This window comes from Lithobates pipiens, unplaced genomic scaffold, assembly GCF_037356315.1.
Source record: "Lithobates pipiens isolate NorthernLeopardFrog02 unplaced genomic scaffold, aLitPip1_a1.2 Scaffold_19, whole genome shotgun sequence".
Lineage (NCBI taxonomy): Eukaryota > Metazoa > Chordata > Amphibia > Anura > Ranidae > Lithobates > Lithobates pipiens.
The window spans coordinates 419,699,875-419,726,057 of record NW_027507764.1 but is presented as its reverse complement, the minus strand read 5'-3'; the positions used below and the strand labels follow the sequence as shown (position 1 = coordinate 419,726,057).

The following is a 26,183-nucleotide window of genomic DNA, read 5'->3' as shown; positions in this document are numbered from 1 at the left end:
AGCAGCTGGGACTGGCTAAAATTTAACTGACTGGAGACATAAGAGAGGTCTTGATGGAGCAATGATTCTTTTTGAAACCTATGAATCTATGAGAGCTACGGAATTGAAATGTTTGTAAGAACGTACCAATGAGAGGACTTGTTTAAATGTCAATGATTGCCTAATAACCCTAGGAGTGGCTCAATTGATTAAATGCTGGAATTACTGGAAACTGCTAAACTGATAGTTGAAACTAGTACTGAGTTTTAAGCTCACTTAAGGACTAAGTATTGATACAGCTTAGTACTGACTGAAAAGGTTATGAACTATGCTATGAACTAAGCTGCAAATTAAGTGATGAACTCTGCGATTTAACTATGCGATAAGTTCGGAGCGATACCTACTGGAGAGTAACTTTCCATTATATCTACTGGAGAGTAACTTTCCTTCCTGTGGTGGATAGCAGCTGATTAGATAATTGGGTTAAGCTAATATAGAGCTGAAAAAGCATAAGGACATTCCTTTTTTTTCTTCCCTCCGAATCCTCCCCCCCCCCCTCTGCGTTTTTTTTTTTTTTTCCTTCGTATCTTCCCGCCTCTCTTACGTTATATAGAGACCGGGAAAGAGGGATGAATGGTACGTTTTTCATAGGTTCTTTATAGGATTTTCATAGGTGCCCCAGCAAAATAAAATACAAAAAAAAAAAATCCACCAAGTTGCAGAATTTTCAATTCCATCTAAACTAGGGGGCCTGAAAGGGTTAAGTGACTGGAGACATAAGAGAGGTCTTGATGGAGCAATGATTTTGTCTGAAAACTATGAATCCAGGAGTGGCTCAATTGATTAAATGCTGGAAGTACTGGAAACTACTAAACTGATAGTTGAAACTAGTACTGAGGTTTAAGCTCACTTAAGGACTAAGTATTGATACAGCTTAGTACTGACTGAAAAGGTTATGAACTATGTTATGAACTAAGCTGCAAATTAAATGATGAACTCTGCGATTTAACTATGCGATAAGCTTGGAGCGATATTTTCTGGAGAGTAACTTTCCATTATGTGGTGGATAGCAGCTGATTAGACAATTGGATCAAGTAGAAATAGAGCTGCAAAAGTATAAGGACATTCCCCTTTTTTTTTTTTTTTTTTTTTTTTTTTTTTTGTTCCTTATGCGTTTTCTTTTTTTTTTCCTCTCTCTCTACGTGTGCTCCCGCCCCTCTTACGCTATATAGAGATCGGAAAAAAGGGACGAAGGGTACGTTTTTTTTTTTTTATTGTTCCTTTACAGGATCTTTACAGGTGCCCTAATAAAAAAAAAAAAAAAAAGTAAAAAAAAAAATCCATCAAGTCGCAGAATTTTCCATTCTTAAAGCAAAAGAGAAGAGAAGTATTCCATCTAAACTAGGGTGCCTGAGAGGTGAAACGGCAGGATATTCTTCTCTCCCCTTGCCCCTCCATTCAAATCCAATAAAAGCAAAGATTGGAACCGAGAGGTACTCCCCTCTATACAGGACAACTATTTTGTCAAACAAGACAAGTGAACAAGATACATGATGAGGGGAAGATCACATAAAACAACAGAATCTAAAACCCCGAGGGAGAGTTTAAATACTAGTGTAACCGCTAGTTCAATACAAAAATACTTGACAACTAAAGAGGGTAACCAAAAAAGCCCAGATGTAGAAAAAAAAACATCCTTGCCAACCAAAAACGCAAAAAAGGAAATGGCTAAGTTAAAAGGAGCCCAAGGAGATAAAACAAGAGAAGAAACACAAACAGAGAGAGAGATGGAAACTTACGAGGGGGACGGGGAAGAACAGCGAAGTATAGCTCAAATGCCCACGAAGATCGAGATGATGGCAATGTTTGAAAGGATGGAAAGTTTAATTAAGAGTGAGATTACAAATGTCCGGATGGATCTGGGCCATTTGCTGCGGAGAGTAGAAGAGGCTGAGGAGAGAACTGAGAAACAAACACAAGAAATCGCAGAATTAAAATCGCAAGTGAAAGCACTGCAAATAAACCAAAGAAATACCTTCTATAAAATGGAAGCACAGGAAAATCAAAATAGACGCCAAAATCTAAGGATAAGAGCCCTCCCAGAGCAAAATGGAGAGAAACTGGAAGAAAAAATAAGGAAAATATTTAACCCCCTACTAGGACGAGAAGAGGACGAGGAGTTAAAGATCGATAGAGTACATAGAATTAGAAAGCCTCTAGGAATGAAGGAGGAGACCCCACGAGATGTCATTGTTAAATTCCATCGGTATACAGATAAGGAGAAAATATGGAGGAACCTCAGAGAGAGACACCCGTTGCAATACGAGCAAACAACTTTGCAAGTATTTGCGGACTTGTCAAGTGAAACATTATCCAGAAGAAGACAATTAAAACCATTACTAGAACATTTAAGACAAGCTAATATTAAATATAGTTGGGGGTTTCCTGCAGCATTGATAGTACATAGGGACGGAAAGACGGTTAGATTGAAATTTCCGGAAGAAGTACAGGACTTTTGTACAGAGTTACAGATTCCAACCATTAGTATACCTAAGCGATCGGAAAGAGAAGAAAGACTAATTGAAGAGGGAATAGGGCAGAGAGCTTAATGTAAGGGGGGGGGGGGGTAGGGGGAGAGGGGGGGAGGGGGGGGCTGGTGTAATTTATTACAAAAGAAACGAGATGGGAGAGGTAAAGTAAATAAAAGTTAATGTGGGTATGGGTGAAAACGGGAAGAGCCTCCCTGGACTATCTGCTCCCTCCTCTCCCCCCCTATGTCTACCGGGCCTTCAAGGCCGGGGGGGAGTGGAGGGACACGGAATGCCGGGCTTGGAGCTTCACCCCAAGGGGTGAGGTACATATTCCAGGATGGGGATATATTCTGGATATAGGTACAAGGACCAAAGAGGGGTCTGGGAGGGTTGGGAGGAGGTTGGGAGGGGGGGTGGGAGGGGTGGGGGGAGAAAGAAGACCCGACAGCAGAGAACCTCGTTAAGTGAGAAAAGAGGAGAAACCAGCCTGACTAAAAGCTATGTCTATAGTTAATTGTTTGTCATATAACGTTAGGGGGCTAAATGAATCAGCAAAGCGGTTTAAAATTCTGAAAGAAATAGAACAATATGAAGCGGGTATAGTGTTCTTACAGGAAACCCATCTATCATACGAAAGCAAGATTAGAATATACTCCCCTAGGTTCCCGGTGTGGTTTTATGGAGATTCTTACTCAAGGAACTCAAAAGGGGTAGCTATCGGTATAGGACGGGAGGTATACTATAAAATAGAAGAAAGATTAGTCGACCCGGAGGGTAGATTCCTCTTTCTGAAGGGGAAACTATGGGGAGTAGACTATACCCTCGCTAACATATACTGCCCAAATAGAAGTCCAACGGTTTTTCTGAAAGGAATATTGGAGAAATTATGGGATTTTAAAAGAGGAAGAGTAATTATAGCTGGAGATATGAACTTTTGTATGAATCCGCAAATGGATAGTTCGTCCCGTGTGCAGGGGATTGGGAAGGAGCAGAGGAGAATAATAAAACACAGGCTATATCAGTACCAGCTTATGGATGTGTGGAGAACTATGCACCCAAGGATACGAGACTACTCGTTCTATTCCCCGGTACACAGGACGTACACAAGGATCGACTACTGGTTAGTGGAACATAGGGTTCTGGACGAGGTGATATCCACAGATATAGGAATTAGAACATTGTCTGATCATTCTCCAATATGCCTGAAGATCAAAATCCCAGGATTTCAGAAATCTCCTTTTTCCTGGAAATTGAATAGGGAACTGTTGGACGAGAAGGGAGAGGAAATAATTAGAAAGGAATTGGAGTTTTTTTTTACCACTAATTTAAATGAAGAGAATATGGAAAATATTATTTGGGAGACACATAAAGCTTATATAAGAGGGATATATATTTCACTAGGTACAAATAGGAAGAGAGAAGGTATTAAAAAGAGTAGAGAGTTGAGGGAGGAAATCCATGGATTAGAGCAAGAACATAAAAAGGCAAATGGCAGGGAAAGTGGACAGGTAGTGGACCTATTACATAAACTGGCTATGAAAAGAGAGGAACTCGGGGAATTAATGGAACAGGAAATGAGGACGATATATAATAGGATTAATAAAGAGAGATATTATAGCGGCATTAAAAATAGTAAGATCTTAGCAAAGATATTGAGGAAAAAAAGATCGAAGAATTATATAGAGAAAATATTAAATAAAGAGGGAGAGTCGGTCTATAAAACTAAGGAAATAGCAGAAGTTTTTAGAGAATATTATGGGCAGTTATATTCCGTGAGAAAAAAAGAGACAGAAAAGCAAGAGATGAAGAGAAGGGGAAAAATCAAAGACTATATATTTCAAGCAAATATCCCTAAAATACCGGGGGAATTGGCGCAGGAATTGGAGAATCCAATCTCAGTCCAAGAAGTAATACAGGCAATAAAAGAGACCAAAGGAGGAAAGAGTCCAGGGCCTGATGGCTATACAATAGAATATCTAAAAAAGTTTGGAGACATACTAGCCCCAATTTTATGTGCATATTATAATGGACTAGGTACAAAATATGGACTGAGCGAGGAGGCCTCCACTGCGACAATCTCCACGATATTGAAAGAGGGAAAAGAGAATACAATATGCTCAAACTATAGACCGATCTCACTACTCAATACGGACATTAAATTGTTCGCAAAAATATTGGCCGCTAGAATAAAGAAGTTAATGCCTAGCTTAGTCCATGCAGATCAGGTGGGATTCATTGAGGGGCGAGAAGGAAAAGATAATGGAGTAAGGTCATTATTACTGCTTCAGAGGATGAAGGAGAGTAGAATCCCCAGTCTACTCCTATCAATAGATGCTGAGAAAGCTTTTGACCGAGTAGACTGGGGATTCATGATGGGTACCCTAAGGGGAATGGGGTTTGGTCCCAAAATTTTGAAGTGGATAAAGGCACTATATAACAGCCCCAAGGCAGTGGTAAGAGTTAATGGGGTACTATCAACAGCCTTCAGAATGAACAATGGGACTAGACAGGGGTGTCCGCTGTCCCCCCTATTGTTCGTTCTGGCATTGGAGCCACTCCTGGAGACGATAAGGAGAAACCCAGATATAAAGGGGGTTGAGATAGAGGGGGAAATACATAAGACAGCCGCATTCGCGGATGATATTCTGTTTTATGTATCCAGCCCACGAATCTCCATGCCAAACTTGTTAAAGGCTTTACAGGAATACGGAGAATTATCTAACTTTAAAATCAACCCAAGCAAGTCAGAAATCTTAAACGTAAATATAAATCCGAGAGAAGAACTTGACATTAAGAGAGAATTCCCATTTCTATGGCAAAAGGAAATTAAATATTTAGGGATTAAACTGACTGCATCAATAGAAAAAATGTACCTAATAAACTATATCCCCCTTCTAGAAGAATTGAGAGAAGAAATAAGGAGAATGAGAACAAAGCCCCTGTCATGGTTAGGAAGAATTAATGCCTTAAAAATGATTATTCAACCTAAAATCCTTTATAAATTTCAGCTATTACCAATATATATCCCCCCCCTATATTTTAAAATGATAAATTCTTTAATTTCTAAATTTATCTGGAACAACAAGAAACCTAGAATCCCACTGAAGACTTTGCAAAAGGGAAAAGACGAGGGGGGTCTGAATGTCCCAGACTTTAGAAAATATTACGAAGCAGCAGTGTTAACACGGGTGGTGGAATGGGCAAAATTAGAAAGTAAAAAAAGATGGGGAAAAATAGAACACAGTTTATCAGGCACAAATTTAGGTAGAGAAATCTGGACTCCTTTAAAATATAGATCACTAGGGAAGACAACACCTTTGGTCACAAAAAATGTGTTTAGAGTATGGGAGGGAATACACAAACATAATAAGTGGAAATATAATTCCCCTTTAATTTATTTAAAAGATAATGATTTTTTTGCACCTGGTAAAAGTACAATAGGAGGGAAATGGATAAAACAAGATAATATGCAATTACGACACATAATTAAAGAGGGGAAATTGAAAACACTAGCAATATTACAGAAAGAAAATGATTGGATGGATTTGAATGAGTGGCGATACCTGCAGCTTAGACATTTCGTCTCAAGACTACCACAACCGCTTAGAGATGGAGAAAATTTGACTGCCTTGGAGCGGATATGTGAGGGGAAATCCCCAAGGGCAGGTATTGCCCAGCTTTATAAGGTCTTGAGACGGGAATGTGAAGCGGAGGTACCAACTTTCATTCAAAAATGGGAAGAAGAGATAGGAGCACGGGGTGAAAACCAAAATATAGAAAAAATATTGAAGATGGTGCACAGATCCACGGAAAATAGTAAGATGATAGAAACAAATTATAAAATTTTAGTAAGATGGTATAGGACCCCAGATATAATGGCAAAGTACCAGGAGGGACAATCTGGGAAATGTTGGAGGAATTGTGGACAAACGGGAAGTTTGGCCCATATATGGTGGGATTGTCCCAAGATTAAAGAATATTGGAGAGAAATAATAAGATATATAGAAGTAATAGCTAAAATACAGTTACCTGAGAACCCATGGTTATGCCTATTCCATGCAGTAGATACCCCAATTAAGGAGTATAGGAATTCCCTCACAAGCTCATTAATAAACGTGGCAAAAAGCCTGATTCCGAAAAAATGGAAAGAAATAGAAGCACCCAAAGTAAAGGAATGGCTAGGAAAAGTTGAGGAAATGTATAGTATTGAAGGGCTGGGAATGGAGGAAGAAAGAGAAAGAAAGAGATTCCATGTGAAATGGAAATACTGGAAAATCTTTAGACAATCTATGATTTTTAACGAGGTAATGGGTCGGTAGGGGTGGGGAGAGGGGTGGGAGGGAGATATTTTAGAAGAACTCGAGAAGTAAAGAAAGAAAACCAGGATAATGTGAAAAATTTAAGGGCATGAATGTATTTTGGTCCTATGGTTTTCTTTTATAATACTTGATTATGTTTTGTACGCAACTTAAATGAAAAATTTAAATAAAGAATAAAAAAAAAAAAAGAAAGTCGGCTGGTCCCTGCTGAACTGGCTGAATTCCGATCCATGCACGACCACTTATGAATGCTGCAGCCTTGCTGGCCCTTGACCACGTACATCAATGCCAAATGACAAAATAATTTCCAGTAACTTGTACTATACTTGATAAAATACATTTGGGGAGAAGAATTTAAATGTATACAACAGGGTACTGTACTTACTGGAAACACAAAAGAAGGCTGAACCTTTGACCTTTCATAGCCCAACCCCCCCAACTTAATCTGTAATTCCCAAAGGCAAACAGACTGTCACCTATTTCACAGACATGTAATTCAATCAGCCAAGACAGACAGCTGCTCCTTTTAAAAAAGGACCAATCCTGTTACGGTTCTAAGATGGCTGACTCTGCTCTGGGGTGCAGAGACAAGGGGAAATTTCCCTTTGTTCCATGCATTAGCACTTACTGAAAGCTTAAAAAATATTTGTCATTTCTGACAACTACAAGGACACATACTGATTAACATGAAGGTCTATAGGAAAAAGATCAAATGACAAAATGTCAAAGCAGAAAAAAAATTACCAAGCAATATTTAAAAATCTATGGTCACCATTTGTCAGGGAAAAAAACAAACAAAGGGACTCTCTGACCATTTAACATATTCTGAACAATTGTGCAGGTTTACTATAGCAGACACTGCAGAACATCTCCCATATGCAAAGTCAGATCAACATAGCTACAGTATTAAATAGAGCTGCAGTTAACCAGACAAATGTTAGAAATGCAAGTTGTGGTGGCCATACACGTACCAGTGTGATCATACAACCGATCACTCAATGGGACCAATCGAATTGAACAATAATCACAACCCAAAAGCAGTGGTAGAATTTTATTCATTGTTTCCGATCAATCTGCTAGTTCCTCTTTAACAATCTATGATGAATGGAATTTTTGCAACTGCTCATATCTATATTGATCACAAATCATTTGTTAATGGACATGATATACTGTACCTCCCAACTTTCTGAAATAAAAGAGGGATACCTTTTAGGGCACAGTTTATAGGCAAATGACATGTTTCTTGGCCCAAAAAAAAAAAACTATTTAAGAGGGACTTTAAAAGGGGACTTTATGGTTTAGCCTTTAGTGCAACTGTGTCTGCCCCAAGCTGGCCAAAGCTGCATACACTTACTTTCTTCTTCCTACGGCTTCATTAGACTGTCAGAAGTGAATAGAGGAAGACTTGTGTGTGGAGGACAGTCATACTGTAAAGTGGTCTCTTCCCACCCCCACAGGCTTACCCAAGTGACCAATCACAAAACACTAGTGCTGTTATGTTACAGGAAGAAGAGCAAGTCACATGTTCCCCATACCCAGAAGTAACAGGTATTTCTCAAAGATCCCAGTGGCTGAACAAAGTGGAAGGTGATTGCAGAGAAGGTAAGTTAACACCCGTCATCAAAAAGATAAAGAGGATAAGGGAATTTCAGGGGCTTCTGACTAAAGCCCCATACACACTATCAGATTGTCTGCTGAGTTTTTCCTTCAGATTTACCAAAAACATGTAGTAGAAGGGCCTGCCTGATTGCATACACATTGAAACTCCTAAGGTTTGACCTCCTATTATATGGTTTTGGTAAATCTGAAGGAAAAACTCAGCAGACAATCTGATAGTGTGTACGGGGCTTAAGTAAACCTTCATAACCCTACCTCTATAGCAGAAAACTGTAGGATATCAACACTGCTCAATGGAGCAAACAACCCATTTCCTTTATCCGTTGTTAGCGCTGTATAAACCCTATGTAGCATCATCTCTGTGTTGAAGCAATGTTATGGGGACTTTGCATCTGCTACTGAAACAAATTCGAGTTGGGCCGAGTGCTGCTCAGACATTCATAGGAAGCCTATTTTTTTATTTCAAGGCTTCCTCTGAATAGTTGGGGTGGAGTTGGGGACATTAACTGCTCACACCTCATTGTATGTTTTTAATGCTGCTCCTATGGACGTTTTTTTATTAAGTGCACTTTCACACTGCCAGCCCCGGGTCATCGGTGGTAAAGCGGCGCTATTTTTAGCAGCGCTTTGTCGTTTTAGAGGCACTATTCAGCTGCTAGTTGGGAGCTTTAACTCCTTGCTAGCAGCCGAAAAAGGGTTAAAACTGACCCACAAAACGCCGCTGCAGCAACGCTTTGCCGGCGGTGTCGCGCTGCCCATCGATTTCAATGGGCAAGGGGCAATTTAGGAGTGGTGTATTCAATGCTCCTACAGAACTGCAAAGAAGCTGCTTAAAGGACTTTTTGTGATGCCCCCGCCAGCACAGTGCCCCAATGTGAAAGCACTCTGGCTTTCACACTGGGATTGCAGCTGAGGCTTTTTTTCAGGCACTATTTTTAGCGCTAAAGTGCCTGAAAAATACCTCCAGTGTGAAAGGGGTCTAAATGCCTCTGCACGTTAGCCTTGTGTCCTTGCACATATAGGCAATTAAAAAAGGCAGAAAATACCGCACCACACAAAATAAATAAATAAATAAATAAATTAATTAACGCCTAAGCGCTTGATGCGTCTAGATGTGTTTACAAGCGTCTACGTTTTTTTTTTTTGCCAAAACACAGAAGGAAAATTGTCTAGGAGAGCTGGGCAAATGCCCTGTGTGCTTGAGGCCTTAGAGCAGTGGATGTGAACTTGTCAATATGCTATAAGGAGGCCTCAAAGGCAGCCCCTGAAATCAGCAAAAGGGCCACACAAAAAATTAAATATACGTAATGCTGGAGAGGACGGTCAGAAACTGCAGCCCTAATAAAGTAAAGTAAATAAAGGTTGGAGAAGATATCCTGCAGAAGAAAATTTGCAACTAGAAACAAGACATTACATGAAGCTGGTAGAGATCAATACTATTATTCTAAATCAAGGTTTCCACTACAAAATTACTGAGGTTAGGAGGGACACACATCTTATTTGGTAGAAGATGGGCTTACCTGTAGGTAAAAAGAATATCTCCTAAACCTATACGGTTTAGGAGATATTCCCCTCACAATGAGTCCCTGACTTCAGTGGCGCATGCACACCGGGGACGCTCGACTGAAAGTCTGGCAGACGCCAGACCCTGCCAGGAAGAAAACTACCATGCACAGGAGAGATTGCATCGCGGCTCCGGCCACTCACATCGCTGGAGCCGCGATACTCAGAAGACACACCGAGGGAACATGTCAGCTCCCTCGGCATGGACTGAGCGAGATGCCGGCGCCTTGTTCTAAGGTATTTCATAATGAGCTAGTATGCAGTGCCCATTATGCCTTTTCCTTTAGAGGTGTAAAAAAATAAATAAATAAAGTCAGCCGGTTTACTCGCGCTTTAAGGCCCAGTTCACACTTGGGCGATGCGAGAACCCTGCGAATCAACTGCGGGTTCCCACATCACACCTGTCACGCACAGCAGTTCACACTGCCATATGCTAACTGCTGGGGAGTGTCAATATATGTTAACGACACCCCCATTTCAGCTCGAAGATCGCACTGAGAACTGAAAGTTTGGACATGAATAGGATCGCATATGTGTGAACACACATGCGATCCAATTCTGGTCCGAACAGAAAAAAGGGTCCTGTACGTGTTTGGACCAAATGCGGTGCGATATCAGCCATACTATCTGTATGGCTGATATTGCATGTAATGTCAACAGCAGTGCGCTGCAAATTACATGCGACGCCTGGCATCGCACAAGTCTGAACCGGGCCTAAGTGTCAGAATTGGCATGGGTAGCAAGTGGTTTAAGAAACATACTTGCCTAGGTGAATTCAGCAATGGTCCAATGCTACATCTATTCCCCACCGGCTCCAACACCAAGAACCAAATGATCCAACACCGCAGATCGCTTGTTACTCACAGCTCTATGAGCAGAGAGCTGGTGGCGGTCAGTCACAGGCTCTCTGCTCTGCCCCCACACACGCGCTCACTGAATCACTGGGCTGTGGAGGGGGCCAGAGCACCCAGCTCAGGCTCTTTGCGGTCCTTCCCGAGATTGGACCGGCTCTGTGACATCAGCTGACACAGGTCTTCAGTCTGCTGTCGGCTGAAAATAGTTTACAGGAGTGCAGAGCGAACTGCACTCCTGTTATCCACAGGAGAAGTACAGCCAAATGAGTGTTAGATGTACTTCAAGCATTGACAAAAAATAAAAAAATAAAAAACAGCTAGCCGTTTGGCTACCCTGCACAGATTCACCAGATTTTGCATTTCTATATCTAGTTTTAGTAAATCAACTCCAATATCTCAGCAGGGAGGATTCCTTCATCCACTTTGATTGTGTGGATAGAGGAATTCAATTTTTTCTTCCATTCTGCCCGCTGGCACAATCCATCTATGGCCAGCATTAGCATTTAACGATAGCTGGGATATCGGCTACTCAGGATGTGCATTGCAGTTTTCTTTTTAATACAGGTTGATCAAAAACATCTGACTGGTTTCTACTGGTTCTAAATACAATATAAAACAATCAATAGGACTGTCCCGAATGTCATCAGGCAAGCCATCAACTTGTGAGCAGTTCATGTTCTAGGCACACCCGACCCGTAAGAAAGGATTTAAAACACATGAACAATATGCAACTCAATTCTCTACGGATAAATGCCTTCCAATTCAAAACAACTCATGTTCCAAATTTTTCTAAAATGATTTTGCAGAAGTAAAAAGGTCATTCTGCTCCAACTATTTTTAGAATTACATTTATGCTTTTATACAAGGCCTGAAAAATGCATTGCATAAAAAAAATAAAATAAAAAGGGACTGAATGCTAAAAACAAATCAGATAAAAATCGCCTCTGGACAACCCAAAACAGACAGCTCAGCTTAATTCTGGACAAAAGGTACAAAGATTTTTAAGCCGATACAACATTTCTATGCTAAAATTTTGCTAGAATAATAGATCAATCCAAGTATCTGCTTTGGAAAAAGTGCACTGTATAATAATAATAAAAAAAAAATTGTTTATAAAAAGATCCACTGAAATGGAGAAAGTGGACAAAAAGTATTTACTAATCGAAAATATAACAGCTAAATTAGATAAGCAAATTTACTCCTATATTACTAAGCACTTCAACTCTTTACTGGCAGTAATTTACCTATGACATTGAGTTCAAACAAAACGGCACAGTAGCATGTGATTCAAGTCAGCCATGGGGTTTTCATACTGTATAGTGTCAGAAGCAAATTAACTATAGGTTTTAATCACTTCGCATCCGGAAAAATTAACCCTCCTTCATGACCAAGCCATTTTTTGTACACTTTGGTACTTTGACAATTGTGCGGTCGTGCAACACTGTATCCAAATGTAGCACTGACCCAGGAAAGGAGCTGCTGGTTTTGTTGGGCTTACCGTTACCTTCTTGACCTCGCCTCCATCTAGGGGTTCCCGTGGTAGATGGGCCAAAGAAATGCAGGAACTGACACTGGATCCTCTTTTGGGTTATTTTAGAAGATAACACAGTTTCTTAATAAAAAGGTAGAGAGTTAGAAAGGAAGTTCAGGTACTTTTTTGGAACTGCAAAATCCAGAGAATAAACGTTTCACAGCTGGATTCTCCAACATCGTCTCACTAGGCCCAACAGCCGGCAGGGTGTTAAGTAAAGCAAAGTGTCTGCCACAGACTTTGATGTAACTGAGGGATGTAGATAAATTTAGAGAACTATGGTACGGTACCAGTATCTCTCAGCCGGTCCGACGATAACGTATGAATATAGATCCACAAAGCGTCCTTCAACTGAGCCTCCAGGCTCCTTCTGAGAAACCAGCCTTACGCATGGCCTTCATCCGAAGAGTCTTCCCCTGGATGCTTCTCCAGTTGCTGGGCCTCTCCCTAGATGAGACGGCACCAGACCACCTTTGACTCATTATGGCATCATATCCATTCAGGCCTGTTCCTGCATTTGCTTCGCCTTGGGCTATCCAGCCCTGAGGCTCGGAATTGCATGGATCCGCACACCATGCCAGGAGGGCCATGGGGGCTGGTCAGGAGGACTGAACAGACAGAGAATCTCCTCTGGACCGGAACCCAGAAGCACGTAATCGCAGTACCTTAAATACCACCTCCCAGAACGCACAGCAGGAAAACACTCCCACTGGGCTGGTTCAGATAAAAAGATGGTACCCAATACACCCAACTTGACTGCATTCTACCACTTTCTGGTGGTGACATCGACACCTGCAGCCAAGGAGAACCCAGTGCAATCCAGCTAGACTGGTACTGAAACCATAATTTTGCAAAATTAGCCCTAAAACCCAACTGTGGTTTTAGGAATATTAATTTTCAAAGACATATAGCCCGTGCTCGTCAGGAGCTGGCGCTATACAAATAAAATGCACGTCTTTTTTCCCTACAAATTAGAGCTTTCTTTTGGCGGCATTCAATCACCGCTGCATTTTGTTTTGTTTATAGCACACATATACATACATACATACATATACATATATATATATATATATATATATATATATATATATAATTTTTTTTTTATTATTAATAATATTATATTATTATTAATGATAACACAAAAACAGACCTTAACTTTCTGCTAAAAAAAATTCTGCTACATGTTGTGAAGTTCCTCATGAAAATTATAGCTGTCTGGAATTTATGGTTGTTCTCTAGCATCAGCACATTGAGTCTCTGACACACAGGCTAGGTTCACAGGAGCAAACAAATCGCATTACAAGTCACAACCTATTGGAGGCAATGGCACTGTTCCGATCAGTGCAATACTGATTTTGCAGCACTGCACCGATTTGCAAAAAGTAGTTCCTCCACTACTTTTGTCAATTTCAGGTGCAAGGTCAATAGACATTGTGCTGTCTATCAAGTAGCACCTGAAATTGCGCGCTGACCTTGATCCTTTGAAATCGTACTACTACTACAAGCAAAGTAGCGCGATTTCAAAGTAGCACCAATGTGAACCAGGGCTCATAAGATGAAGCCAGGTAAGTAGTATTTCCAGAAAGATGCCACCAATGCTTTAAAATCCTCTTTGCAAATATTTACTTTATGATATTTCAAAAAAAAAAAATTTTGAACATTGACTAAGATTAACAGTTGACAAATTTGTTTCCAACCACTGTACAAAAAAGCAAAAAGCTGAAAGTAGAAGCCTTGAAAACGGAAAAAAAAAAATGTTCTCTAGCTGAATTTTTCAGCAACACGTGCCTCTAGAACTTGGAAACAAAATGACCACTAAAATGTGTTTTTCATTAACCAAAACCAAACAAATAGTTCCAAAAACAGATAAGATTACTGAACACAAACCTGATTTTAGAAAGTTTTTTTGAAAATAATTGGTCAAATTAGAAGTGACTTGAACGAGAGAACATAAGAATAGTTGAAGAAAACTTATAAGCAGGTCAAGAGACTTCCTTATCAGGCCAAGGACAAACTTGATGGTCAACTAAGTAAAAATTCCACATAAAATATATTTGTTGTCAAGGAGAAAAAAATAAAAAATAAAAAAAAATAAAAAAGGGAAGAAGAAGAAGACGAAGAAGGAGGCACCCAGACACTTTTGTATGTCCCGCCATTGCTCTGTCCCGGAATCATGGCTGTGGCGACAGCTGCAGTCAGTTTCCCTATACTAGCACCTACCTCAGAACTTACATTACACTCTATATGTACCAACCCTAACTTAGGGGCAGTGTGATGGGAATTAAATAATTTGTTTATTAAGGTACTTTATTCTGTACCTCCCACTCTTGCCCCAGATACTGCCTCCAGTTCTGCCACATGCTTTATCCTCTTGTCCACTGTACTATCAGAGACCATATCAGCCACCTCCCACATATTGTCCCTGGCTCAACCCCTTTCGTGGCCCCTCTGAGATTTTTGGTTGCCCTAAGGGGTCTCGAGAGCCACGCAGGGTGGGAGAGTACAGTAGTAACCAAGGAAGGTCAAGTGACGGTTGCTATTACAGTACCTAGAACAGAGGGCAGGGCACACCGGCAGGGCTGCCAAAGTTAGTGGGCAGTGCGGGGGTGTGGCCACTTCATTCATGCGGATCTAGCAGCTGAAGATGAGAAAAGGTGTAGCAGATATAGCAGCCTGGTAGTCTTCCATCTCCAGCTATGTGGTAAATAACTGACCGCCCACCCAATACATACTGCTCACTGACTGTCCTGTGTTTTATGTAAAATTTTGGCAACTATGCATTCCCTATTCCAGAGTTTCTCAACTAGAGTTCCTCCAGAGATTGCTAGACATTTCTTGAAGAATGAGCAATTTCTGCCATGCAGATAAGTTCCCACCAACACAATTGATCATTTTAGCAATCTATAAAAGGGGGCAATTCTTCCCAATGACTACAAGTGTAAGAAGCATTCCTCCCACTGGCCATCATACTGATATTTTATGAGTTGTAGATCGTCATTTTTAGCAGGGGTTCCCTGAGATCAGAAAGTTATTTCAAGGGTTCCTCAGTGTTGAGAAAGGCTTCTCTATTCTAAACAAAATGTGTAAGAAAAAAGAGAAGGAGGATTTGGCTTTATTCAAGCTTTGTGATGTGGAAATGTAGGCAGAATTGTCGCCATTTGCCAGCGATGCCAAACTGCAGTAAAAAGTGACGCGCCTTTCTGTGCCATAGTTCTTAATTTAGTAGCAACTGTCGTGCAACAGATTTGTGTGGAAATTACAGCAAACTATGCATTTAAAAATTTCACAAAGCTGGTTATTTAAAAAAAGGAACAGAAGCTTCTTTTGTGCAAAAAACACACGTAGCGAAAAACAATGAAGTGAACGGGCTGCCATATGCACAACATGGAGAAATGCCAAAAAAAAAAAAAAAAAAAATTTAGAAATGAAATCAAAACCACAAGTGTGAATGTATAACATAAACTTGTCACAAGCTAGGGCAGTGGGTAGATCTCAAAAATGTGTAAACAAAGGCTACTTTTTAGTGTACATCACATTTAAAAATGGCCAGCAAATCCAGAGGTTCTCAAAGTTAATGGTCCATGCAAATCTCATACCTCTCAAGGCTTCCTACAGGATGGGAGAACTCCACAGGTTTACTTTAAGCTTGTGCAATTAGTTTAGTAACGAATCGAAATTAGGCCGAATTTTGCATCTTTCGGACATTCGGATGCATCCGTATTGTCCAAATAAAAAAATAACGAATTACAACGAATACGAAAGAAATATAATGAATGAATTCGACATGATTCGGTAATTCTTTAAAGATCTAATGAAACAAAAGGTCAGCTCAAAGTAAGTCTTATAGTCCAATCAGCTAATTCATTTTGTGCCGGAGGTTGGATTACTGGCAAAGTGCATTCCTGAAAACTGAGTTAGAAGGGTGTTGTATTGCATTTGAGCCGAGGAGAAGAGACGTTGTCATTGTGTGTGTTAAAAGATTCAATAAACAAACGACTTTCCAAACTACGAATCATTATCACGAATGTCTATACATAAATAGCGAATTTCAACTAATACAAACGAATGAATTCGACACTCTACGAATAATAACGAATTATCCGAAAACGTATTAACGTAACATAACAAATATAACAGAACTAAATGATGTATTTTACGAATGACAACAAACCGAAACTAAACAAAATTTTCTGTTGTGAACAAGTCTAGTTTACTTTCAGGCAAATTATTTTTGTTTTGTTTTGAATAGAGGGGAGATGGATCAAAACACCTCTCAGATTTGTAGTGCTGTCTGTGTCCCTGTCAGGGTTAGGTTGCCCTCAGAAAAGCCATATAGTGGAAATCTTCCAATGGGGACACAAATTCTGGTGACATGAGGGTCCCCAAGAGATTCCCTTAAAGTAGAACTATAGGCAAAACTTTTGCCATTTTGGATACATTAAGGGAGGGCTATAAACCCTGTATGGTTTTATGGTTTATTTTTGCCATCTGTGTCCCATTGTGGAGATTTCCCTTCACTTCCTGTCCCATAACCAAACAGGAAATACCTGCAAATTAAGGGAATTCCTTGGAGACACCCAGGTCCCACTCTATTACTTTTGTGGGGACAACCCAAACTCAGGGTTTTTCTTTTACTTTCAATGAGAACAGTAAAAAAAAAAAAAAAAAAAAAAAAAAAAAAAAGGACAAATAGAAAGGGGGGGGGGGTCTCCTCAATGAGGGCAGAGACAGCACTAAACACAAACAAGGATTTTAATCCCCTTGCACTCATTTAGTGCTACATAACAAGTGTGCATACTTCCAAAGCCACTAAAGCATTTGTTTGAGAGTTTGAGCGAGATATACCTGGTTGATCCTGCCTTCAGCTGTCCCTCCCATCTTCCCTGTGTCCCCCTTGGAGCCTGAGATAGTAGAGGACAACAGCTGGTCTACACAGAGCATGATCCAGTTACAGGTCCCTTCTAAAGTTATAAAAGGGGGGGGGGGGGCGCGGGATATAGTATGTCGATGGATTGCATTCACTAAAACTCAAAAAAGGCATAACATTAAAAAGGAACCTTTACATCTTGACATTTTCCAAAATTGAGTAATTTACACAGAGTTAATGACTTTAGTTTTTAAAGATACAAAGCCTGTCACCATCATCTTTATCCTTGCCTACTACTACTACTTCTTAGCGAGTTATTGACCTAAAACAAGCTGCACGTCATAAGACAGCAAGCACATAGCTAAAAGAGAGAACAGTCAGGTTACTACAAAATCCATCTTCAGCAGCAACCCTTCTCTCCTATCTCCAGTATTCTTTAGGTGGGGTAGACAGGATTTGCGGTGAAAGAACAGCTCTGTACTAGAAGCTAAAGTTGGGTGGGGGGGGGGGGGGGTGCTAAACTGTCTTGTGAGATATGCATTCCTTATGTGTGTGTATTTGAGCTTTGGGGTACACACCCTAATGCAATAGGCTGCGCACACTTATTCCTGCAGACATGGCAGGTAGAGGGTAGACAAACCATTTAACATTGACAGGGGTGCTTGAAACAATCAGCTTTTATTTATACAAAAACTTTATCCCAAAAAAGGAAAAAAAATTGCTATAACTGCTTATAAAGTGTGAACTGGAGTATGGCTTTGATGTGTAAAGCACACATTATCAGATTTTCTGCTGATTTTTGTCTCAGATTTACCCAAACCATGTTGTGCAAGGGCCTGTCTGATTGCATACAAATTACAACTCCTAAGGTTTGACCTATTATATGGTTTTGGTAAATCTGAAGGAAAAATAAAAATAAAAAATCAGCAGAAAATCTGATCATGTGTATGGGGCTTTAGTGCATCTAAATCTGCCACTACATCCAACACTCACCTCACCCCAGACTAACAATGATGTTGTCCAAAGGCGTCTCTGTTGCTTCATCCAAAGTGTAGGCATCCTAATACAAGAGGTGCGTTACTGGCTGGATCACTGGTGAAAACAGAGGGGGGGAAAGGCTAAAAATGGGAACACTATTGCAGCCACCACATCTAATGAGTAGCAAGCTATAATACATTACATTTTGGGTTCAATACTGCTTTAATGTGCACTTACTGGTGTGAATGAGTTCCAGACATGCCAAATAACCCTCTGCGAAAGCAATGTCTAAAGGAAAAGATCCATAAGGTGTGCATCATGAAGCAGACCCATGTGCATTAAAGCGGAGGTCCACCCTAAAATGGACCTCCGCTCATCGGAATCCCCCCCCCTCCGGCGCCACAATCGGCACCTTTCAGGGGGGAGGGGGGTGCAGTTACCTGGATAATCCAGGTAACTGCACCCACTTCCGGGCTCGCTCTCTGCGGAACGAGCGTAGGTTACGCCCCCGTTCCGCAAGCGCCCGCCCCCTTCAGCAAGTGCCCCACTGCCTGCTGGGAAACACACAGCTCCCAGAGGCAGCGGGGACCGTCCGGATTGCGCCGCGCGGCTCGCGCATGCGCAGTAGGGAACCGGGAAATGAAGCCGAAAGGCTCCATTTCCTGATTCCCATACCCAAGATGGCGGCGGGACCCGGCAGCCGAGCGAGCGATCGGCTTCGGGTGCCGACATCGCGGGCGCGCTGGACAGGTAAGTGTCACTATTTAAAAGTCAGCAGCTGCAGTATTTGTAGCTGCTGGCTTTAAAAAAAAAAAAAAAAAAAAAACGCGGAGTCCCGGTGGACTCCCGCTTTAAGTGAGACGATTGGTAGCCTCAGCCCTGACTACAGCCAGGCCACGCTCCCAATGCATTACGCTCAACCCCTTGGCGAAACCCATGCAGCCAATCAAATTTCGGCAAGAGTGCATCCGATTTTCCTGACGAAAATTTGGAGAATATCGTGTCTGGTATGCTAACCCAATCCTCAAGATGCCCCAATAGGTCATGTTTTCAGGATTTCTCTCAGATGAAACTGCTGTGTTAATTAGTTACTAAAAGGTAGTGAAATTGATCAAATTACCGGTGAAAAATAAAGGTAAGCCTGAAAACATGACCGGTTGGGGTGCCTTGAGGACTGAAGTTAAGAATTACTGCATTAACCTATCAGCTAAAATATCCCTGTTAGGATTCCCCAGAGCATTTTCCTGCTACAGTTCCATCCGCCTTGTAGACTGTTCCCATCACTCTACTGGTTGCAAACGCTACCAAAAATGCACAACCACCCAATAGGTAGAGTGGACTCCTTTGTTAATTGGCCCAGCAGCTGTGGAGAGCTATTTTTTTTTGCCTTCTGTTGATCTCCTGCAGCCTCAACAACATTGACAATGTCTACATGGCATTTTTTCATTTTTTTTTATGCTGACCATGGTAGAGCATTCCTGCGTAATGTGTGTCGATGTAGTCTGTAGATTTTTGTGATAGGGTTTAAATATACTTTGAAGTATTTGGAAAGGCAAACATTTTCTTTGAATAGATTGGGAAAAGGTTTTAGACCCTCTACCAAGTTCCATTGTCATCTGCATCTACTATGGATATTCACCAATTTTTGGCATTGGTAACCATTGTCACCAAGATAGACTCGTAAATGTTAGAGTTCTCGTAAGAGCGAGAAGTGATGGGCAATCAACCAATGGGGACAAAAATGTTTTGGTGGCCACTGCCTAAGATGAGAGCTCCTCGAACATTAAAGATCTCATCTCACATCATGATGGGTATTTCAAGTCAGGAAGTGAAGAGAAATCTCCAGAGGAGGAGAAAAGGCAGCATAAATTAACCTGGTAGAGCGGGGAAGATTTCAAACCCCCCATCTTAAAATGTTTGACTATTGACACACCTAAAATAAGTCTGTTAATCTTAATATTTGGGTAAAAAAAAAAAAAAAAAAAAAAGCTAACTGCAGCAAAAAACATGTTTTTTTCCCCACAAAGGACACTATAGATCAATCAGAATAGAAACGCACAGAACCTTATCCTATATGCATGTGATCAGACTGGACGACAATCTAATGTTTATGGGTCCACCAGACACTGACTACACGCCTGCATTCCATTTTGCAGTCAATCACAAAGTTTACAAAACCCGACCTCTCCTCCCCACTGCGTAAGCATAAACAAGAAGGCTTGGTTGAGCCGTGTATTTAGATTCATGGAAATGTTGGCTGACATCTGTGTTTGAATGTGCATCTACCCTCATATCTAGGGTGCTTTTTAATCCAGAGGCTGCAAGCTCCACAATTGATGACAAAATGCATTTACAGTGAAATGCTGGGAGGCCGATATTTATGACAGAATAAACATTGCATGTCTCAGATGATCACACTGAAATAGGATTATCAATAGCAGACCATGTGTGAACTGCATGTGAAATAAAGATCAACGTCAATAATAAAAAGGCCGCCTTACTATAAAAGAATGAGAACATTTTTACCTAAAAAAAACTACATTAACCACAAACTTCAGAAAATGAAACCACACACAAAAAAAAAGTGTCAGGTTTATAAGGAAGGGGCCAGCAATATATATTACCAACTCATTTAAAACAAAAAAAAAAACTAAAAAAAAAAATACAAAAAACCTGGAAATAGCTTTATAATATCTACCAAAACAACAATAAACATCAGCAGAATATGTTACTTAAGCTTTCTCAAAAACACAAAATGACATAGTATATAATAAAATGACAACTCATTTGTTTTGGTACATTAAACACAATTTTATAGCTCTCAAGGGACCTGAACTTCCGAGGAAACCTGAGATTTGTCCTTAAAAAGACCCCCCCGTTTTCAGCTGTGACCAGAAGCACATATCACTGACTTGCAAAAGGAGTAGAGCAGGAGTGTCAAACTCAATTTCATTGTGGGCCACATCAGCAGCATGGTTGCCCTCAAAGGACTAGATGCTACGTACGCAGAGTGCAGGGTTCAAGAGCGCGCCAGCCCCGCAGAGTGCAGGGTGCAAGAGCGCGCCAGCCCCGCAGAGTGCAGGGTGCAAGAGCGCGCCAGCCCCGCTGAGTGCAGGGTTCAAGAGCGCGCCAGCCCCGCTGAGTGCAGGGTTCAAGAGCGCGCCACCCCCGCTGAGTGCAGGGTTCAAGAGCGCGCCACCCCCGCTGAGTGCAGGGTTCAAGAGCGCGCCACCCCCGCTGAGTGCAGGGTTCAAGAGCGCGCCACCCCCGCTGAGTGCAGGGTTCAAGAGCGCGCCACCCCCGCTGAGTGCAGGGTTCAAGAGCGCGCCACCCCCGCTGAGTGCAGGGTTCAAGAGCGCGCCACCCCCGCTGAGTGCAGGGTTCAAGAGCGCGCCACCCCCGCTGAGTGCAGGGTTCAAGAGCGCGCCACCCCCGCTGAGTGCAGGGTTCAAGAGCGCGCCACCCCCGCTGAGTGCAGGGTTCAAGAGCGCTCCACCCCCGCTGAGTGCAGGGTTCAAGAGCGCGCCACCCCCGCTGAGTGTAGGGTTCAAGAGTGCACCACCCCCAATAAAAGCTTCCTCGCATCACTGCCATTGCTCCCTAACTGGGCCAGCTGTAGTAACTCCCAATATAGGTGGCTCTGCCTTTCCTTGAGAGAGATCAATAACTCATTGCAGATTCTGGAGATCTGTTGTCGCTATGCCCCTCAGTGAGTGCATGCAGGGATCTGTTAATTCGGGAAGCCCCTGAGAGCAAAGCTGTCGCTTGTAAATACAGAAGGCTTCTGTGTTTACAAGTGACAGCGGGGAGTGGAGGGCGAGAGCCACATAAGGCCTGGTGGGGCTGTATTGTTTTTGCCATTTGTGGAGTAGAGAATCCTCACGATGCAAGAGAATTTTCATTTAGTAGAGAATTGTTCCTTAACTTAATAAAGCATGTAAAGTTCTTCAAACTTAAATAATTTCATTACGTACAAGCAAAGAATGGTGTGTTCTTTTATTTTCTTTCCTGAAGGCACTTAGATATTCTTTGAAACTAAATTTTCACCACATTCACTAAGTGAACGGAACGTTTCCTTGCAAAAACAAATCTGATAAGCAGTTGGGACACACAGAAAAAACAAGATCAGCTCAATTCTGCAATAAAAATATCCTTGGAAGCTATTTGAGAACTTGCCAGTTCTTTAGGTCCCAAGTGTGCAAATTTGCAAAAGTAAAACCTGAAACCTACCCAGTACTAAGACTAAGACTATTACATAACAGAAGTCAGTATACCCATTTACTAAGCATATAGCTAACGCCTGATATGTTCAGGTTAAAATTAAACTAACATTGGTGCCACAACCACTTTAGTAGATGGGGGAAAAAAATAAAAAAAATAATGAACCTTTGCTGTGCGGTCTTGACTTATTGGGCTTACCAGTTACCTTTACTCAGCCTGCTCTTCCACGTCTAGGGGTTCCCAAGGTTGATAGCCAACGACTTGAACACTGACACAAATGAAGTCCTCTTTAAAAGGTTTTATTTTCCAGCAACAACTTCAATAACACAGTCTCTTAGGGAACAGAGGGCATGGGTGAAAAACTCAGGCACCTTGAACTACAGGTCTAGCAAAGTCTCTATTTTCACCCAGAGAGTAGCCACTCGCAGCTGGGTACTTCAAGGCTGAACAGATCTCTAGCCAGAGATCATGGCAGTCGGCACGTTGACTCAAAACTTGAGCAATCAACTAAGGGTGAACATGAACTTTTTTCCTCCGTACCTGGAACATTTCCCGTCTCCTCAATGGTACTGGAAAAGTTTGAATTCGCCAATGTCCTTCCCAACTCAGTAACCAGGCACTTCTCAGGATGCCGGCCCACCTCCGAAGAGTCCTCCCCCGGTCACTTCCACAAGCTGTGGTGTCCCTTAAAGCCGAGAGCACACCTGGACACTTTGAATCCTGCCTCAGTTACTGAACCTTGGACCAGCCAGGTCCGAGACTTGGGAACAGACGGATCCCTTCCCCAGACCAAGCAGGTCTATCAGGGGCCATCAACAGGAACATGTTTCGGGATGTCGAACACCCCGTGAACGGGACCCCTCACAGGGCTACCCCCATCCTGGAACTAGACCAGACCCCACGGGTCTCATGAACTCCTCTCCCCTAACATGTGACCCACGACCCTTAAGTACCCCTTCCCAGACTCCCCAGTGGGCCCCCGGCACTCCCACTGATTGGCTCAGAGAAGGCCGATACCCAAACATCCAACCAGACCTGGTTCTGGCCTGTCTTGTGCACATCACCATCCACATGACCAGGCAGAACTTCCAAACACAGCCTGGCCAGACTGGTATTAAGGCCTACCTACTCAATTAACCCTCAGAACCCCTATTGTTCTGAGGCAAAAAACTAAATTTACATGCGTGTGACATATCCAAAATGTGATCCGATACACACAATAAATAAAAAAAATATATATCTCTTTTATATATTACACACATGCTGAGCTGTAAGTGATGTATCTGGGCTCAGCACAGCTTATATGACTATCCGTATTCCTTGTAAGCCACAAGAACACCAGGTTACGTATTAGGGTTCCAGTAAGGAAACCAGACAATTTGGAACACACATTCCATTTAGATCCCACTCTCTTAAAGCGATACTCCATCAAAAAACACTTCTTCACATAAATGTACAATAATAATCAAACATCAAGACTAATAAAATTATAAGCTGCAGATCTGATGAAACCCGTATATAGTCTAGAACAGGGGACTCCAAACTTTAATCAAGGAGCAGTTTATTGTGCTTCAGACTTTAGGAGGACCGCATTGAAAAACCTCCTGTGGTCACTGGGAATATAGAGAGCCCCATCTTTGGTATTAGGGGGGAGGAATAGTACCCCATCATTGATGGCAGTGAAAGGATTAGTTCCCCAAGGGCCAGATAAAAGGCCTGCATCCAGCCCCTGGGCCACATTTGAGTCCTTACTTACATATCACAGCTTATTAACAAGAGATCATAGCATGTTTTATTAAGAGCCAAAACATCAGAAATCCAAATATTTTGGGCCGTTTACTGTCAGGTTTACAATTGGACTCGCAGTACTATAGATTGTAAAGGTTATTAAACTAAAGCTGGTCATAGATGGATAGAATTTCTTATGAACATTCATTTGTCATTCAAAAGATTTTGTTTGCCTTAAAATATTTTATTTTGGAAGTAAATGGACCTTACCAAACAATACTGTTTAAAAAGTTTACTGCTCCTTCCAATTTTTTCCATCACTGCAGTCTAAAATAAGTGTCGATATGACCCAGTAAAGATTAGAAAAACAACCAAATTTTCTCAGAACCTTCTTTTCCTGAGCATTTTTGTTTAAAATTCCACCCATCTGGCCAGCTTAAGTTAGTTGTATTGACATTTCACAGTACGGGGGGTCACCAATCCAATAAAACGAAATAAGGCTGCACAGTACCAGCTCAATAATAGCTCCTGATTTCCCCCCTGTTGTTCAAATCTGCTCTCTTTCTAAAATCTAGATGGATATCACCCAAGGAGATTTTGTAAACGGAAAAGCCAGGTGAAGGACATCTGCCTGCCAGAAACATAGAATTTGCCGTGATTCAGATTTAAACTTGTATTGCGGTGTGATTGTACAACTGAAAGCAGGTTTTATCAATAGCAGGCATTTGCAGTGTACAGTCAGGTCTCCATTCATATCAATCGCCTTACATTTTTTACAGCTAAGGTTTTTAGATGTTTGTTATGGTGAAATGGCATCAATGTATCCTGCAAGGCATAAAAAGCGAAGGAGGATTGTAATGTGTGTGGTTAGCTTTATCTCTACACACAGAAGAGTGAATCATCTTGCCTTTTAACACTGTCCAATGAAAATGAGTGTTAATAATGGCAAAACTACTATGGATAAACGAGCAATTAAGTAATGGATTACAAATTTACTAAGTCATGATAAATTAGCTGCAGTTTGCCAAAGTAAGGCATAAACAAATAAAAAATAAATAACGAAATAAATAATAAAAACAAACAACAAAACAAAAAACAAGCACACACACTAAAAAAGGACAGACTGATAGCCAATACAAATCATGCACACAAGCACAGCACAAATCTTGCTACAACATAAACACCCTACTATAACAAATACAAAACCTAACTACACAAACAGCCAAAATAGTCTATTTTTTTTCCCCCAACAAAGATAATCCCATCACCTGGGGCTTCTACTGAATTTTATTGCCATCTGGCCAACGTTTCCAGCCATAAAAACAAACTGCAAGTGTGCAAAGTTGTCCCAACATGTAACCCCCACCTGTACTGTAGGAACTATTAAAAAGGAATCTACCTTTGCTATGCACAGGACTAGAAAGTCCTGATCTATGACCATGGTCAGTGAAAGTACCATCAGAGGACACGATGGTCGGGACATAAGGGATGACCATGATTGTGATCTATGAGACGATTACCTGTGTGGGTTCAGGGAGGGATCCAGGGCTCCCCGATCCTCCTGTACAATCTGGTGAGCGAGTGTTGCAGAGGAGCTAACAATCAGCCCGTCAATTCCAGCCTATAGCTCCAGGTTCAGCTCTCCCGGATCCTCCGCTCAGCCCAGACTCGGAGAGCTCTCCAGGTGGGGGCGTGTCCGGGGAGGAGGAGGGGATTTCTTAAAGCATCTGTCCACCGTGCAAGAGTGTAAACATGGGGTCTCCTGTACAAGGGGATCACTGATCGCCAGGCTGCTGGAAAGACACGATCTGAGCTCACACCATCCTCACCATTAACTTTAGCAGGCAGGATTTCAATAGGAAACATTTTTACTTATTTCAGTATAGGCTAAAGTTTGGGCTTCTAAAAACATGTCTGATTGGTTTTTTTTTTTTTTTTTTAATTAACGAGATTTATACCGATGTTGGTTCATTTTATGATCCGGTGTGTTGTATG

General features: G+C 41.5%; 1 protein-coding gene across 1 annotated transcript in view; it reads right to left on the bottom strand.

The window, feature by feature from the left end:
• GREB1L (GREB1 like retinoic acid receptor coactivator) overlaps window positions 1-25,837 on the bottom strand; it is a 192,644-nt gene extending 166,807 nt beyond the window's left edge. The window contains exon 1 of the mRNA XM_077492552.1: window positions 25,709-25,837. The gene's annotated coding sequence lies outside the window, so the exon portion shown is untranslated. The remainder of the gene's footprint in view (window positions 1-25,708) is intronic.
• Between the last annotated feature and the right edge of the window lie 346 nt (window positions 25,838-26,183).